This window comes from Silene latifolia, chromosome 2 (assembly GCF_048544455.1).
Source record: "Silene latifolia isolate original U9 population chromosome 2, ASM4854445v1, whole genome shotgun sequence".
In the NCBI taxonomy this organism is placed as follows: domain Eukaryota; kingdom Viridiplantae; phylum Streptophyta; class Magnoliopsida; order Caryophyllales; family Caryophyllaceae; genus Silene; species Silene latifolia.
In genome coordinates, this window is record NC_133527.1 from 56,467,017 (window position 1) to 56,484,947 (window position 17,931).

The window sequence follows — 17,931 nt, forward strand, 5'->3', positions numbered from 1 at the left end:
CTCACGCTAGCGCCAAGATCGCATAACGCGTTATCAATCAAATGGGTACCTATATGACACGGAATTGAGAAACTACCCGGGTCTGACGGTTTATGAGGTAACTTATTCTGAACTAGGGCCGTCCCCACCTCAGTCAAAGCTACTGTCTCATTATCACTAATATGCCTCTTACGCGTTAAAATTTCTTTCATGAATTTGAGGTAAGAGGGTACCTGTGTCAGCAGTTCGGTTAATGGTACAGTGACCTGCAAGTTTCTCAAAATTTCGGCAAATTTGCCAAACTGTTGGTTAGCTTTAGTATTCTGTAGACGCCTGGGGAAGGGAACCGTTATGGGTATCTCGAGTCCCTTATTTCTCTCTTCCAATGTGTAAGCTGGAGCAAGCTCTGTATCCTTTGGACGCTTCTTTCCTCTTGAACGAGTTCTTTCAGGTGATTTATCGCTTAATCGAGCACTAGCAGGCTCTCGATCAAGCTGCACGTCGTCCAAACTACTCGATCGAACAAAATTCCCATTCGATCGAGTAGTTTCTTCAATAATATCACTCGATCGAGTAGAATTTTCACTCGATCGAGCAGTCGCCTTTCCCTGTTCACTCGATCGAGCGGAATTTCTACTCGATCGAGCACTTTCTTCATCAATTCTACTCGATCGACCTCCAGAAACCAGTCGATCGAGTATTTTCTTAGCCGTCAGCTCATTTCCTTCGCCAGAACATTGTTCATCTTCAGTTATAGCCTTCCTTGGGTCTGATTTTTGCATTTCCGGTCCCTCATATGAACGACCGCTTCTCAAATTGATTAAATTTACCGTCTCATGTGGATTTTTCTCAGTTTGAGACGGTAATTGGCCCTTCTTTGTTGTGGATTGATTCGTGGCTAACTGGGCAACTTGAGTTTCAAGTGCCTTAATGGATGCATCTTTCTGTTGATCACTCAGCTGCCACTGCTTTGTAAAGGACTGCAACATAGACTTAAGCTCACCTATTTCACTCACCCCTCCAGAAGATGATGCTCCGTGATTGGGAGGAGGGAAGGAAGGAGGCTTCTGAAAGCCTTGTTGATTCTTATGTGGAAGAACATACGGCTGCTGCTGGTGCGGAGGAGGGGTAGGATTGAGCAAATTTTGACTAGTCCACCTCCAATTGGGATGGACTGCCCCTTGTTTGTTGTAATAGGAACCCCCTCCTTGCCTGTATTGTTGAAAGGCAAGGACTTGTTCCTTCTCCGTAAGACTGCCAACAGCAGTGTGGCCATCATTGCTCCCACACCTCTCACATGTGACGGTCTCCCTTCTAGTAAGAACATGGACCGTCTGAGGCTCCCCACCAGCATGTAACTCCAACTTGTCAAATCTAGCATTCATGGCTTCCAGCTGAGCCACAACCTGCTTATCGACTGCATGAACTGTTCTTATACTATCCCTCGGGTTTCTATACTCAGCACCGTGATTCACCATCTCTTCAATAAGGGCCCATCCCTTATCACCATCGGTATTTCTCTGGAATCTCCCACTAGATGACGCATCAAGTATGGCTCTGGGGTCATCATACAGCCCATTGTAGAACTGGTTAGCTATAAACCATGGGTCAAAACCATGGTGAGGAATATACCTCACCAATTTCTTGAATCAGGACCACGCCTCATATAAAGTCTCATCGGGAGCCTGCCTGAAACTGGTAATCTTGGCCCTCAGCGGATTGGTGCGCTGTGGAGGGAAATATCTCTTGTAAAAGGCAAGAGCAAGAGACTCCCAATCTGTAACCCCTGCAGTTGTGCGGTCCAAGTCAGTCAGCCACTCCCTGGCTGAGTTGGTCAAAGAAAAGGGAAATAAGACCTCCTTAATCTTGTCTTGAGTTACCCCCTTTGTGGCGGGGATAGTAGAACAGTAGTCTGTAAAGACCTCCATATGCTTCCTTGGGTCTTCACCTGCCACACCTCTATATGTATTTCTTTCCACCAGATTGATATAGGAAGGACGGATGTCGAATATATTCCCATCCTCAGTCTGGAGATTGAAACCCTTTGGAATCGAGGTTGCTTTAGGCACCGAATGACTAGAAAAATTTGGCATCTTCACTGGTTGATCGGCAAAAATAGGAATGTCTTCTGCGAAGAGAGAATGATGTAGCTCTGGCTCGAAAGTACTTAAGTCTTCTTTTCGTGATTTTCTCTGCAGACGGAGTCTATGCCTGAATAGTCTCTCTGCTCTGAATCAGCTGAAACTAACTCAAACCTGTCTGACCTGGGCATAAACAACACTGAAAGAAAATAAGTGAGAACTGCCTCAAGGAATAAAAATTCCCTGAGACGGATAAAATAAACGGAACAAAGACAGATAGGGCAATTGCCTTCCCGGCAACGGCGCCAAAATTTGATACGTCTGTCATGTACCTATCAAAAATAAACTAACTAAACTAACTATATAGCTAGGGAATTCAGGTCAATCTCCTCAGGGAGGCAAGATATCTGTAGAAGTCCGTCTATTTGGTCACAAATGGGGGGGTTGTTTGAATTGTTTTCTAAACTACAAAGTTTAAAGGAAGAGAAGTAGAGACAAGAGCAGTAAAGGCAAGAAAATAGGATTAAACTATCAGATAGAGAAGGGACATGTCGGGAATTCGGTTCACTACGGTAGTCCAGTGACTCAGCTGTAAATAACTCAAACGAATTAATGCAAGACAGATGTGGAAAGGTCCATTCGGTCCACTTTCTATCCTAAAATACCACAAACTTAACTTTCATCCTCGTCAGGGTAGTCTACTGTTTATAGCAGGCCTATTTAGTCCAATCTTTCGATCTAGGATTAATTTTAGCCAGATTACAGACGTGACTCAGAAGCGTGCACTCAACTAAGTCGATAAATACAATTAAATTGGTATGGTGACAGAATCTCACAATTAATTCATCTATTTCATTTACTACATCATCACATTCCTACCGCAGATCCCCTAATCCCAACATGCATTAAATTTAGCTACTCATATCGCTATTAATATCAAAACTAATAACAAATGACGAATTAACAATAAACATGATGAAATAACAAATAAAATGCATAAAAGTAAATTAGGGCAGAAATTAAGTATGACTAAACGAAGAATTAAAGCAACAAAAGAGAGATTATTATTAAGGAAAGAGAAAGGAATTACAATCGTGCGAATCCGGCCTAAAGAACAATCGAATCTAAGCTAAATAAATCCCAAAGTAAAGTTACAGTGAAGAGAAAAGTAACGCAGTAATGTTTGATAAACTTTGATAATAGAAAATTAGATAATGAATCGATCTAATAACATAGTAAAAGTGTGCTTAAATAAGAAAATAACTAAGTTATCGAAATAAAACAACTCACGGGCTAATTAAAGCCCATGGCAGCAGAAACCACTCGATCGAGTGGAATAAAACCACTCGATCGAGCACAACTCAGGACAATCTACTCGATCGAGTAGAATAGTTACTCGATCAAGTCACTCTCTTTTCAGCACCTTTGGATCGAGTAGAAAACTACTCGATCAACCAACTCGGAGCATAAAAACAACTCGATCGAGTGGTAAAACTACTCGATCGAGTCTTCTGTCTTCAAATCAGCTCACGTTCATCACCGTCTGCCTCGTAAACTGTGCCTTGACGCTTCCCAACGCAGTATCTCACTCTGGAAAATCCCGTCTCCTCTAAATGCATGCAAAAAGGACAGAAAATGGTACGATTGTAATACTCCGTATTTATAAGTCTTGGGGTACTCTATCGAGTAGCCCTTACTCTGTCGAGTAAGGGCAAGTTGCGAAATAAAATAGTTTCTGACCTGTTGGGTACTCGATCGAGTAGCTGGGGTACTCGATCGAGTAAGGGGGTACTCGATCGAGTACCTTGGGTACTCGATCGAGTGTCCGGTTTTACGGGGAGTTTTCTCGGGTTTTGTTAATTATGCGATTAAGGTATTTAAACATAATCGTCATTGTTTTAAATCACTTTTACAAAACCTAAAACCCTGTTTAAGAGAGAAAGCAGCCAGTTCATCTTCCTAATCGCATTCTTAGCAATTCCCGGAGTTCAGACGGTCAGTTCTTGTCGTAATTCGTATCGTTGAGTTCCTTGCGTCGAGGGTAAGCTTTTAACATAATTTTTATAATGATTTGTTAAGATTGGTTAAACCCTAATTTAGAGATTGGGGGTTTTGTGTGTAGTATGTGATGTGTAGTCTTTATGTGTTATATGATAGGAGGAGGGTTCGTAGAAGAGGCGTTTTGATACAGCTGTAGATACCGTCTGCTTGTTGTGCTTTCCAGGTAGGATTTCCTACTCAGTATTAGTCCCATAATGGGATATTGGTGATGTGTTGTATTTGGTTGTTTGATATAATGATTGTACTGTGTTTGTGGTTGCGATTGTTGTTGATGGTTCTCGAGATGCGTTCTCGGAGTGAGTGGTCACACTTGCGGGAGTGACTTCACGCCCTAGTTTCGCCCTTCGTGGAACCCGCCACGGAAGGGGATGTGCACATTAATGGGACAGGCTTATCGCTCGTATGATGAGCGGGGCTTAGGTGGGAACGGCTGCGGTCCCCCATCGCGGCGGTGTCCAAAGGACGATCGGGATTGAGATGATGGGAGTTGGTGGTGTGTGTGTGTGTGTGTGTGTGTGTGATTCAAATTTCTCTGTTTATCTTATTATTGTTATCTATATTGATTGTGTGATTAGTACGACCCGGTGTTGTTTTGCAAACTGCGGTGATCCATTCGGGGATGGTGAGCGAGATATTGAGCAGGTATTGAGATGAGTACTGGGATAGCTGGGATGCCACGACTTGTTGATAGGAGTCTTCCGCTGTAGCCTTAGTTTATTTACATTTCAGTTAGACAGTCGTTTGAGAATAATGTATTGCACTTTTAATTGGTTTCATGGATTGTAACTATTCGTTAAACTATTTATAATAAACGTTGTTTCGTTATTGTTGTTTGATTATCATTGCCTCGGGTAACCGAGATGGTAATGTCTTCATACCTGAGTGGTCCTGGTAAGGCACTTGGAGTATGGGGGTGTTACAAATGGTATCAGAGCGACGATCCTGAAACCTGTAACCAATGAACTTAATGAACATAGGGAGTCAATTAAAATGAACCCGGGGTAAAGGTTGTAGGAGCTAGTGCAAAGGCTTGGGAGACGTCCTAAAGTCGCGGGGGTCGCCCTACAACTTTGAACCGGTCACATGGGGGAAGTGTTTGTCGAGTCGTATGTGTGTTTGGTTAATTTTTTTACAAATGTGATGGAATGTGTTGATTAATGGATGTTCGAATTGGAAGTTGAGAGGTGAAAGAAAAGTGATGATATATATAGAAACTGTTGATGAAATGATAGCATGTTAAATGTTTTACAACGTGGCAATTAATAGCATGATTGTTATGATATAATATGTGTTTTATAAAGTTAGCATGTTAGCATATGACGTAATATGCGGGTAGCTCTTACGAATTAGTGTTACTCGATCGAGTGGGACTGACTCGATCGGGTGGGTTTTTGGCGATTTTGAGTCCAGAATCGAGTTTTGGGGCATTCGATCGAGTAACTAGGGGTACTCGATCGAGTAGGGGGTCACTCGATCGAGTAGCCTAGATACTCGATCGAGTAGGTAAGAGATCGAAGGTCCGTTTGGTTCGGAGTTTGGGTACTCGATCGAGTACGTGGGGAACTCGATCGAGTAGCCCGTTACTCGATCGAGTGTGTTTGGGAACTCGATCGAGTGGGTTCTGGGCATCGTGTTTTCGTGTTTTGAGGTTTAGTACGTGTGTTTATGTTTACCCCTTTCTTATATAGCTTCAAGATGCCGCCCAAGAGAACTGCTTTGTACGCGAGAGCTGAGCTTATGACCGTGGATGACATCGTTAAGATGTTAGAGCACCAGGACGCTCTTACTGAGACCCTGAAGAGAGTGAATGAGATCAAGGATAAGAGTAAGGAGAAGGAGGTTGATCATTCTAAAATCAGCCTCTATATTGCGAGGTTTAACCCGAAAGAATACAAGGGAGTTGGGGAGCCTAATCTGCTTGATAGTTGGCTGAGAGAGATGGAGAACATATTAGACTTGGTTCATTGTCCCGATGAGATGAGGGTGGAACAGTGCGTTCTATCCGAGGGAGGCGGCGAGGCAAGTGGTGGGATTCGGTGAAGGTGAGTGCTAAGGAGATATACACCAACCAAGGCTTACCCGCTATACCTTGGGAGGAGTTTCGTAGGGGTGTGGAAGGAGTTCGTGACTGGGAGCATGTGAGGAGTAAGTTGAGGGAAGAGTTTGATAAGTTTAAGATGACCATTTGAGATGTCCGTGAGCCGAGTACTACGGATAGTTCAATAAGAAGTCCAGGTATCTTTGAGGATATGGGTTTGAGTGAGGAGAACCTGGCATTGAGGTTTAAGAGAGGGTTGACTACCACGATTATGGATAAGTTACCCGTGGGAATCCTTACCGATGTTAAGGAAGCTTATGAGAGGGCTAGAAGAGCTGAGAGGTTGGTGGAGATGGCTCAGGAGAGGTCTGATGGTGAGAAGAGGAAGTCTGAGAGCGAGGGTGGTGGCCAATCTAATTACAAGAAAGGCAACCACAATCGGTCTAAGGGGTTTTCTTAAGGGTCGGGGTTCGATCTTTGGGGCTTCCTTTGGGCGTGGCCGTGGAAGTGTGAGCAATAGGCGGGAGTGACTCGCTTTGGTTGTGGTGGTGTAGGCCACAAGAGACATGAGTGCACGAGTGCACCGGGATCTTTCGAGACCTGCACGAGCTTCGCGAGTAAATGCACCGGCTGGATCATGGCCAAACCGGGAAGTCGAGTTACCGAGTGGAGGCAACCGCAACGGCGGTAATTCTTATCAGAAGACACCGACGAACAACAACGACAATCAAGGGTCGGGTGCTAAGCCGACCGCATCAGCCAGTACTGTCCAGGGAGGTGGAGGACCAGTGGCAAGTTGTTCAAGATGGAGAAGAAGGCAGCTGAGGAAGATGCGCACGTTATCACCGGTACATTCCTTGTTAATGGTATTCCTACGTTTGTTTTATTTGATTCGGGGGCTTCTCAGTCGTTTGTGTCTTCGAGTCATGTAAAACAGTTGGGTTTGAGAGTATATGAGTCTGTTAGTGAGCAAGTTTTCATACCTTCGGGTGAGTCTGTAGAGTGTGGGAGGTTGTTTAGAGAGGTATCTTTGATAGTTGGGCAAGTTGATTTCCCTGTAGACTTGCTAGAATTTCCTTTTAACGGTTTTGAGATGATAGTTGGGATGGATTGGTTAGGAAAGTATAAAGCTAAGATAGACTGTCATCAAAAGAAAGTGTCCTTAAGAGGTCCTAAGGGTGTTAGTGTGTCTTACCGTGGGTTTCTAGTCAAACCCAAAGTTAAGTTGATTGCAGCTGTCACCTTGAAGTCTTATCTGAGGAAGGGATGTCCGTTGATCTTGTGTCATGTGAGAGATGACCGGATAGAGAGTCCGACAGTCGATGAGATACCAGTGGTGGGAGAGTTTGCAGATGTTTTTCCAGAGGAGATTCCGGGGTTGCCACCGAAGAGGGAGATAGATTTCACCGTAGAGTTGAAGCCAGGGACGGGGCCAATCTCTAAGGCACCGTACCGTATGGGTCCTAAGGAGATGGAGGAACTTGGGAAGCAGTTGGATGATTTGATAGAGAAGGGATACATTAGACCAAGTGTATCGCCTTGGGGAGCACCAGTTCTGTTCGTGAAGAAGAAAGATGGGAGTTTGAGGCTATGCATAGATTACAGGGAGCTGAACCGTGTGATGATAAAGAACAAGTATCCTTTGCCAAGGATAGATGACCTGTTTGATCAGTTGAGCGGTGCAACAGTCTTTTCTAAGATTGATTTGAGGTCGGGGTACCATCAGGTGAAGATTAGAGAGATGGATATACCAAAGACAGCTTTCACGTCAAGGTATGGCCATTATGAGTATGTGGTGATGCCGTTTGGGTTGTCTAATGCGCCGGCAGTGTTTATGGATTTGATGAATAGAATCTTCAGACAGTTCTTGGACCAGTTTGTGGTAGTGTTTATCGATGACATCTTAGTCTACTCTAAGACTAAGGAGGAGCATGAGGAGCATCTGAGGATCGTGTTGCAGACTTTGAGGGATCATGAGTTGTATGCTAAGCTGTCCAAGTGTGAGTTCTGGTTAGAGAAAGTTGCTTTTCTGGGGCATGTAATCTCTAAAGATGGGGTAGCTGTGGATCCGGCGAAGATTGAGGCAGTGACAAAGTGGGAAGCACCGAAGAATGTTGCTGAGGTTAGAAGTTTCTTGGGTTTAGCTGGATACTACAGACGGTTCGTGAAAGATTTCTCCAAGATAGCTAGACCGATGACAGCGTTGATGAGGAAAGAGAACAGGTTTCGTTGGGATGAGAGTTGTGAGACGGCGTTCCAAACATTAAAGGAGCGTTTGACCACGCTCCCGTCCTCGCATTGTCCGAAGGGAGCGAGAATTTCGAGGTTTATACGGATGCCTCGAAGAATGGGCTGGGATGTGTGTTGATGCAGAATGGTAAAGTGATTGCCTATGCTTCTAGGCAGTTGAAGCCTTATGAGGAGAACTACCCTACTCATGATCTGGAGTTGGGTGCAGTGGTGTTTGCTCTCAAGATTTGGAGACATTACCTTTATGGAGCAATCTTTAAGGTATTTTCTGATCACAAGAGTCTTAAGTACATCTTCACGCAGAAGGAGTTGAACATGAGACAGAGGAGGTGGATGGAGCTGATTGGCGATTACGACATGGAGATTATCTACCATGAAGGGAAGGCCAATGTTGTTGCTGATGCTTTGAGTAGAAAGAGTGTACATTCCTTGTGTACAGCTCTATCTTTGATGAGGCTGAGGGATGAGGTAGCGAGCTTTGGGATACATATGATGCGAAAAGGAGATGCCATGGGTGATATGACAAGACATCCGGAGTTTTATGATGACATTCGGGATAAGCGTGGCTTTGGATCCTAAGATAGTTGAGTGGAGAGCTGGAGTAGAGAAAGGGACAGTGTCCCGGTTTTCTATTCATACAGATGGTAGTTTGAGGTTTGATGGTAGGTGGTGTATTCCTAATGATGAGGAGTTGAAAAAGACGATCATGACAGAGGCGCATTGCACACCATATTCAGTTCATCTAGGTGGAGACAAGCTATACAAGGATTTGAAGAAAACGTTTTGGTGGCCTGGGATGAAGAAAGAGACAGCTGAGTTTGTGTCCCGTTGTTTGACATGCCAGAGAGTTAAAGGGGAACAGAGAAGACCACAAGGTAAGATTCAGTCTTTAGAGGTGCCTGAGTGGAAGTGGGAATCCATTTCCATGGATTTCATTGTGGGTTTGCCTAAGAGTCAACAAGGTAACAACATGATTTGGGTGATAGTGGATCGTCTGACCAAGTCAGCTCACTTTGTTCCAATGAAAGATACATGGACTAAGGCACAATTGGCTATGGCCTATCGAAAGAACGTGCTTAAGTTACATGGAGTCCCTAAGGACATAGTGTCTGACAGAGATGCGAGGTTTATATCGAGGTTTTGGAAGGAGTTGCGGGAATCGTTGGGAACAACTTTGAAGATGAGTACGACATTTCATCCTGCGACGGATGGGCGACGGAGAGAACAATCAAGACTCTTGAGGATATGTTGCGAGCTTGTGTGATGGATTTTGGTGGTAGCTGGGAGCAGAGGTTGGACTTGATAGAGTTTTCTTACAACAACAGCTATCACACCAGTATTGGTATGGCACCGTTTGAGGCTTTGTATGGGAGGAGATATAGGAGTCCAATCTGTTGGGACGATAGTGCTGAGGCAGTGGTTTTAGGACCAGAGATGGTGCATGAGATGGTGGAACAGATTAAGATGATCGAAACGGATGAGAGCAGCCCGGGATCGACAAAAGAGTTATGCAGATCTACATCGTCGGGACATAGAGTTTCAAGTTGGGGACAAGGTTCTTCCGAAAGTGTCTCCGATGCGTGGAGTTATGAGATTTGGGAAGAAAGGCAAGCTAAGTCGAAGTTTATAGGCCTTATGAGATCTTAGAGCGAGTTGGGGAAGTTGCTTATCGTCTGGCTTTACGAAATGCGTTAGAGAGAGTGCATAATGTGTTTCATGTATCGCAGCTGCGGAAGTATGTGAGTGACCCGTCACATGTGTTGGAGGCAGAGAGCTTAGAGCTAGATGAGTCCTTATCATACCTTGAGGTGCCTAAGCAGATTCTAGACCGAAAGGTTAGAAAGACCAGGAGTGGTGAGACAGTTTTGCTTAAGATCCTTTGGTCTAACCACGAGACCGAGGAAGCTACATGAGAGCCAGAGGAAGCTATGAAAGAGCGTTACCCTTTCCTCTTTGATCAGGTATGTATGGTTACGGGGACGTAACCTTGTTTCTTTTAGGGGGGTAGGAGATGATCGCGAGAGTTTTTAAGAGTTTTATACCCCTTTTATATGTTGTGTCGGGATGGTTGTCGGGATAAGTTGGGTTAGTATCATGTTTTCTGTTCGGTTGCTGAGTCGGGAATGTTATGGGAGTACCTTTGTTTAGTAGTGGTTTGAACTTCGGGGACGAAGTTCCTTTTAAGGAGGGAAGACTGTAATACTCCGTATTTATAAGTCTTGGGGTACTCTATCGAGTAGCCCTTACTCTGTCGAGTAAGGGCAAGTTGCAAAATAAAATAGTTTCTGACCTGTTGGGTACTCGATCGAGTAGCTGGGGTACTCGATCGAGTAAGGGGGTACTCGATCGAGTACCTTGGGTACTCGATCGAGTGTCCGGTTTTACGGGGAGTTTTCTCGGGTTTTGTTAATTATGCGATTAAGGTATTTAAACATAATCGTCATTGTTTTAAATCACTTTTACAAAACCTAAAACCCCGTTTAAGAGAGAAAGCGACCGTTCATCTTCCTAATCGCATTCTTAGCAATTCCGGAGTTCGACGGTCGAGTTCTTGTCGTAATTCGTATCGTTGAGTTCCTTGCGTCGAGGGTAAGCTTTTAACATAATTTTTATAATGATTTGTTAAGATTGGTTAAACCCTAATTTAGAGATTGGGGGTTTTGTGTGTAGTATGTGATGTGTAGTCTTTATGTGTTATATGATAGGAGGAGGGTTCGTAGAAGAGGCGTTTTGATACAGCTGTAGATACCGTCTGCTTGTTGTGCTTTCCAGGTAGGATTTCCTACTCAGTATTAGTCCCATAATGGGATATTGGTGATGTGTTGTATTTGGTTGTTTGATATAATGATTGTACTGTGTTTGTGGTTGCGATTGTTGTTGATGGTTCTCGAGATGCGTTCTCGGCTGAGTGGGGTCACTTGCGGGAGTGACTTCACGCCCTAGTTTCGCCCTTCGTGGAACCCGCCACGGAAGGGGATGTGCACATTAATGAGACAGGGTTATCGCTCGTATGATGAGCGGGGCTTAGGTGGGAACGGCTGCGGTCCCCCACTGGCAGGGCTGGTCCAGTGGACAGTCAGGATTGAGATGATGGGAGTTGGTGGTGTGTGTGTGTGTGTGTGTGTGTGTGACAGTTCAGCTGTCTGTTTATCTTATTATTGTTATCTATATTGATTGTGTGATTAGTACTGACCCCGGTGTTGTTTTGTAAACCTGCGGTGATCCATTCGGGGATGGTGAGCAGATATTGAGCAGTATTGAGATGAGTACTGGGATAGCTGGGATGCCACGACATGTTGATAGGAGTCTTCCGCTGTAGCCTTAGTTTATTTACATTTCAGTTAGACAGTCGTTTGAGAATAATGTATTGCACTTTTAATTGGTTTCATGGATTGTAACTATTCGTTAAACTATTTATAATAAACGTTGTTTCGTTATTGTTGTTTGATTATCATTGCCTCGGGTAACCGAGATGGTAATGTCTTCATACCTGAGTGGTCCTGGTAAGGCACTTGGAGTATGGGGGTGTTACAACGATTCCACTACTTTCGCGTTGATTTCTACAAAACGGACAAAACGAACCAAAGTAGCCAATTCGGGGCAAAATACTATATAAACAGTATAAAAATGCATGGAAATACGTGTTGAAATAGGCTAAAAAGACTATACATTAGGCACGTATCAATGTCTATCCAGTGACTCTCACCTGGAGTTTTCTGAAAATGACTCGTCATACTCAAAGCATACGAGACGTCAGGACGAGAACCCATCATAGCATACATGATCGATCCAACAGTGGAAGCATAGGGAATCGATTTAATGCGTTCAATATCCTTAGGCTCAGTAGGACACTGTGACTTACTCAAAGTGATCCCATTACCCATAGGTATAAAACCTCTCTTGGAGTTTTGCATATTGAATCGGTCAAGAATCTTATCGATATAGGCTTCTTGACTCAATGCTAATATCCTTTTGGATCTATCCCTATAGATCTGGATACCCAAGATGCGCTGAGCTTCTCCCAAATCTTTCATTTGGACGTGATTTCCCAACCACTTCTTAACAGAAGCAAGCATATCAAAATCATTCCCAATGAGTAATATATCGTCCACATAAAGAAGTAAGAAAACAACTTTACTCCCACCAAACTTCATGTATAAACATGGTTCCTCAACACTTCGAGAAAAACCATTCTGTTTAATAACATGATCAAAACGATGATTCCAACTACTTGACGCTTGCTTAAGACCATAAATGGATCTCTTAAGCTTGCATACTTTGTTAGGATTTTTAGGATCCACAAAACCCTCAGGTTGTGTCATGAACACTTTCTCTTCCAGAAACCCATTCAGGAAAGCAGTTTTGACACCCATTTGCCATATCTCATAATTATGAAATGCAGCAATCGCTAACATTATCCGAACAGATCTAAGCATAGCAACTGGTGCAAAAGTTTCATCATAGTGTAAACCATGAACCTGGGTGAAACCTTTTGCAACCAATCTAGCTTTATAGACATCTTTATGTCCATCCATGCCGATTTTAATCTTGAATATCCACTTACATTGAAGAGGTCGAACATCTTTAGGTAAGTCAACCAGGTCCCATACCTGATTATCGTACATGGAATCCATTTCGGATTGCATGGCCTCGAGCCATAGCTTAGAGTCAGAACTCGTAATAGCTACTTTATAGGTTTTGGGTTCATCACTTTCCAAAAGTAAAACCTCATAGTCACCATCTTCCTCGATAACACCAAGGTATCTATCAGGCTGGCGACTAACCCTTTCTGACCTCCTAGGTTCAACAGGAACAATAACCGATTCAGATGTAGAAGGAACATCTTCCTACATTGTCACATCAGTTTGTGGCTCTTGAACTTCAACAAGTTCAAATTTTCTCCCACTCAGTCTTCTAGAAATAAACTCCTTTTCTAGAAAGACAGCTTCACGAGCAACAAACACTTTATTCTCGTTACTATTGTAGAAGTAATATCCATAAGTTTCCTTAGGGTAGCCTACAAAAATACATTTTTCAGAACGAGGTGCAATCTTATCGCCAGACTTGCTCTTGACATAAGCATCACAACCCCATACTTTCATGTATCGCAGATTCGGAACTTTCCCTTTCCATATCTCATATGGAGTTTTGTCAGTTGCTTTAGTGGGACTTTTATTAAGTGATTGTATAGCAGATAAAATGGCAAAACCCCAGAATGACTTAAGTAACTCTTCTTGACTCATCATCGATCGAACCATATCTAATAAAGTTCGATTCCTCCTTTCAGCCACACCATTTAATTGTGGTGTGCAAGGAGGAGTTAACGGAGATACAATACCGCAGTATTTAAGGTGATCCTTAAAGTCATTGCTTAAATATTCCCCACCACGATCTAATCGTAATGTTTTAATCTTATTATTTAACTGGTTTTCTACTTCATTCTGAAACTCTTTGAACTTATCAAAAGCTTCACTTTTATACCTCATTAAGTTGATATCCCCATATATACTCATGTCATCGGTAAAAGTAATGAAATAGTCATAATTACCTCTAGCAGTGACTGTCATTGGACCACATACATCGGTATGTATTAAACTCAATAAGTCACTAGCTCGAGATCCTTTTCCTTGAAAAGGTGAACGAGTCATCTTGCTAAGTAGATAAGATTCGCATGTAACAAATGATTCGAAATCAAAAGGTTTAATTACACCAGTCGGCACTAGTCTTTTAATGTGTTTCTCGTTAATGTGTCCTAATCGACAATGCCATAAATAAGATTGATCGGGATCACCTGTTTTCAGTCTTTTATTATCTAAATGATAAACATCGTTGCAAGTATCTAGAATATAAATATCATTGATTGAAATAGCTTGACTATATACAATCCCATTAAGGGAAAAAGTACAACACTTGTCTTTAATTACAAAGGAAAACTCTTCTGTGTCTAACACAGATACGGATATTATATTTCTAGATAGTGTTGGTACAAAATAACAATTATTAAGATCCAACTGCATTCCTGAAGCTAAACTAAGTACATAAGTTCCTACTGAGACGGCAACTACTGTAGACCCGTTTTCCATTCGGAGATCGGCATCACCCTTGTTTAGCTTTCTTATGCTTTTTAGGCCCTGCAAATGATTGCACAAGTGAGAACCACAACCAGTATCTAATACCCAAGTTGTATTTGAAGCATAATTTATGTCTATCAGAAAAGATTCAGTTGAGAAATTACATGTCGGCTTCACAATGCCAGCTTTTATGTCATCCAGGTACTTTGTACAATTACGCCTCCAATGTCCCTTGTTATTACAATAATTACAAGTGTCTTTAAGAGGATTATCCTTTATAGGTTTAGGCTTGGTAGAGCAATTGGCAATTGCTTTACCTTTGCCCTCCACCTAAACGGGCTTCTTACCTGCGTTCCTCTTAAACTGCTTCTTCCCCTTCACGTTAATCGCAAGCACATCTTTCCTCGTGTTCCCACTCAATCCCATGTCCTTCTCTTCTTGCACAAGCAGAGAATGGAGCTTATGTAAAAAATTTTTCATGTTCGTCATATTGTAATTTACCCTAAATTGGGTAAATCCCTTGACGTGCGAGAGAGAGTGGAGCACTCGGTCCACCACAAGTTCGTCGGGGATTTTACATCCCAACCCCTCTAAAGTTTCCACGTACTCAATCATTTTAAGTACGTGTGAACTTACAGGTTGACCATCTTTGAGGTTAGCCTCAAAGAAACGAACTGCGGTGTCATAATGGATTACCCTCGGGGCTTGAGAAAACATAGTAGAAAGCCTCAAGAATACTTCATGTGCATCGCGAAACTTGACACATTGACTTTGTAAAGCAGGATCCATTGAAAAAATCAAAACATTTTTTATTGCAGCGGATTCCTTTTGATAATTTGGAAAAAGCCTCCCTTACATCGGTAGTGGCCCTAGTACTAGGCGAAGGGAGAGAGGGATCGACAAGGTAGCGTAATTTGCCATCACCTGCGGCAGCTAATCGAAATTGTTCCTCCCAATCTTTAAAATTACTACCGTCGGCTTTTAATACATATTTGTCCATAAAAGAACGTAGACATGAATCTCTAGCTATGGTGACGGTTTCACTAGTAGAAGTCATCGTGATTACTACAAAGGAAATAAAGGAAAGATTAACATTTATCGTCTAGAAATATTTAACTTGTCAAACTATTTAACAAGTTCCCATTTATATAATGATCTCCCATTGAATTATATAAATGATTCCAAGATCCAATTTTATAAAAACACGGGCACGGTGCACCGATTCAACCCATATTTATATAAATTTGGTGAGTCAACATTTTGACTGATTCTACTACTAGAACTCTTGGTTGACGGATTTTCTTAAAATCTATCTTTTAGCCCCAGAAATAAATATGGGCACAGTGGACCGATTCAACCCATATTATCCCGTTGAGTCCAACCAATTTTCACGTGTAATAACCTTTATTACCCTACTTACCCAACGTAAAAAGAGTGTACCTCGATGATTCGAACATACCTCTAATGAAGAAGGGATTCATAGTGCTATTATTTGGTAAGGCTTAATCTCAATTTTAAACAAATGTGAGAGATCTTATCAATTTAATTGTCTATCACTTTTAAGTGAACAAAATTAGTGAATGTTAGACGATTAAATCGATAACAATAAAAATAAAACATGTAGTGACGATTTGGCATGAATGCATATATGTAAACAAGTAAGTCCTAATATGGCCACCTAGCTAATCTAATTAACTAAAATTATTACATATCGGAAACCAACTCCTTTGTCCCTTGAGTCTTCATAAATTGGCCTCCTTCTTTAGGATTTCGGAACACCTTTCCGAAAACACCGTCTTCATGAAAACTCCGTCTTTAGATGCTACATCTAATTACTAATAATTAAATTACATAACAATACCCTATTATACAATTTGTAATAAAATTAAAATAAAACTATTAATTAATTACAAATTAGGCGATACGAAATCGCAATTAATTACAAAACAAGTCGATATTCCCTTACATTACGGGAAATACCAACTTCTACCTATGGCCATATTAGGAAAAATTACATAAGTATAATGCTAAAAAAAAATATTCATCCAAATGAATAAAAAAATATTATGAAAATGACATGCCAAATCGTCTAACTTACCAACAATGATCATTTGAGCTTGCTTTGACGGAATTTTTACCAATAAAAATTCATAAACAATTATTAAAACAATTTTAAGACTTACTCATCATACTAATCTGGTCTAATATCAAAAAAATTATTCTCAACAATTATCTTGAATTTATATCGGAATTAAAACACAATTATGACAAAAATGATATAATAATTCACAATTATCATACAAAAATTCCATTCAATTTAAAAAATTATGGAAAAATAAATTTCAAAGCCATGAACATTCTGGTCTTAGACTAAAAATACCATGCAAGTGAAAATTTTTGTTTTTAAAATTTATTTAAAACGATTTCACAATTTAATCGGTAAAGCGACAATTTTTACGATTTAATTCTAAATCAAACCATAAAAATTGAAATGACTTAAAATAAATTTTTGTACATTTTGGAACAATTTCCAGGAGCTAAAAATTATAAAATTTGGAGCCCTAAAATTAAATCAATATTTATTTGCAAAATAACCATTATTTGCCAATTTTTATCAAATAAAAATCAATAAACGACCTAAATTAATCACATTAAATTAAAGTATCTACTTATCTCATAAATAGAACATGCATGTGGTTATTTCAAAATAACTATGCATAAAATTAACATGCAACCAAATTTAATTAACACTTAATTACTTTTAATGCATTTTTACTCAATTTTATGTCATTTTAAGTTATAAAAAGTGGAAAAATTTAACAAAAATCAAATTTTCGTCCCATATCATCCTAATACCAGATTATTTACATGCAAGACCATATTATATGATAAAACTAATTTTAGTAACATAATATCAATTTTATTAATTTATCTCATAAATTACTAAAATCGTCTTAAGACAACATGCATGTATTTAACAATGCTCTGATACCACTTGTTAGTTATTTAGACATATTAATACTCATCTTATGATATTAAAATTACAAATTAATTTAAAATGGTCTAAATCTACATGCATGCAAATAAAAGTATAAAAGATGGTATTAAACCATCTTAAGACAAAAGTTCCTTACATTGTATGAGGCAAGTTTTGGGCACAACTCAAGGACTCCTTCCTTGATGTTATTCTTGAACTATGAAATTGGATGATCCTCCAAGACAAGAAACCACCAAAATAGATGGTCTCCTAAGGAAGCACCCACAGATCAACCCAAAATACTACTATAATACTAACTAGATATATGTAGTAGTAAACCTTGTATTATGTAATATTAATACACTAATAATATTATATAATGAATATTATTATTTGTGAATTATATTTGATTTTTATGATCAACAAACTGATCAAGCTATGATGAAGAAGATGATGAAAATGGACACCTTTTTC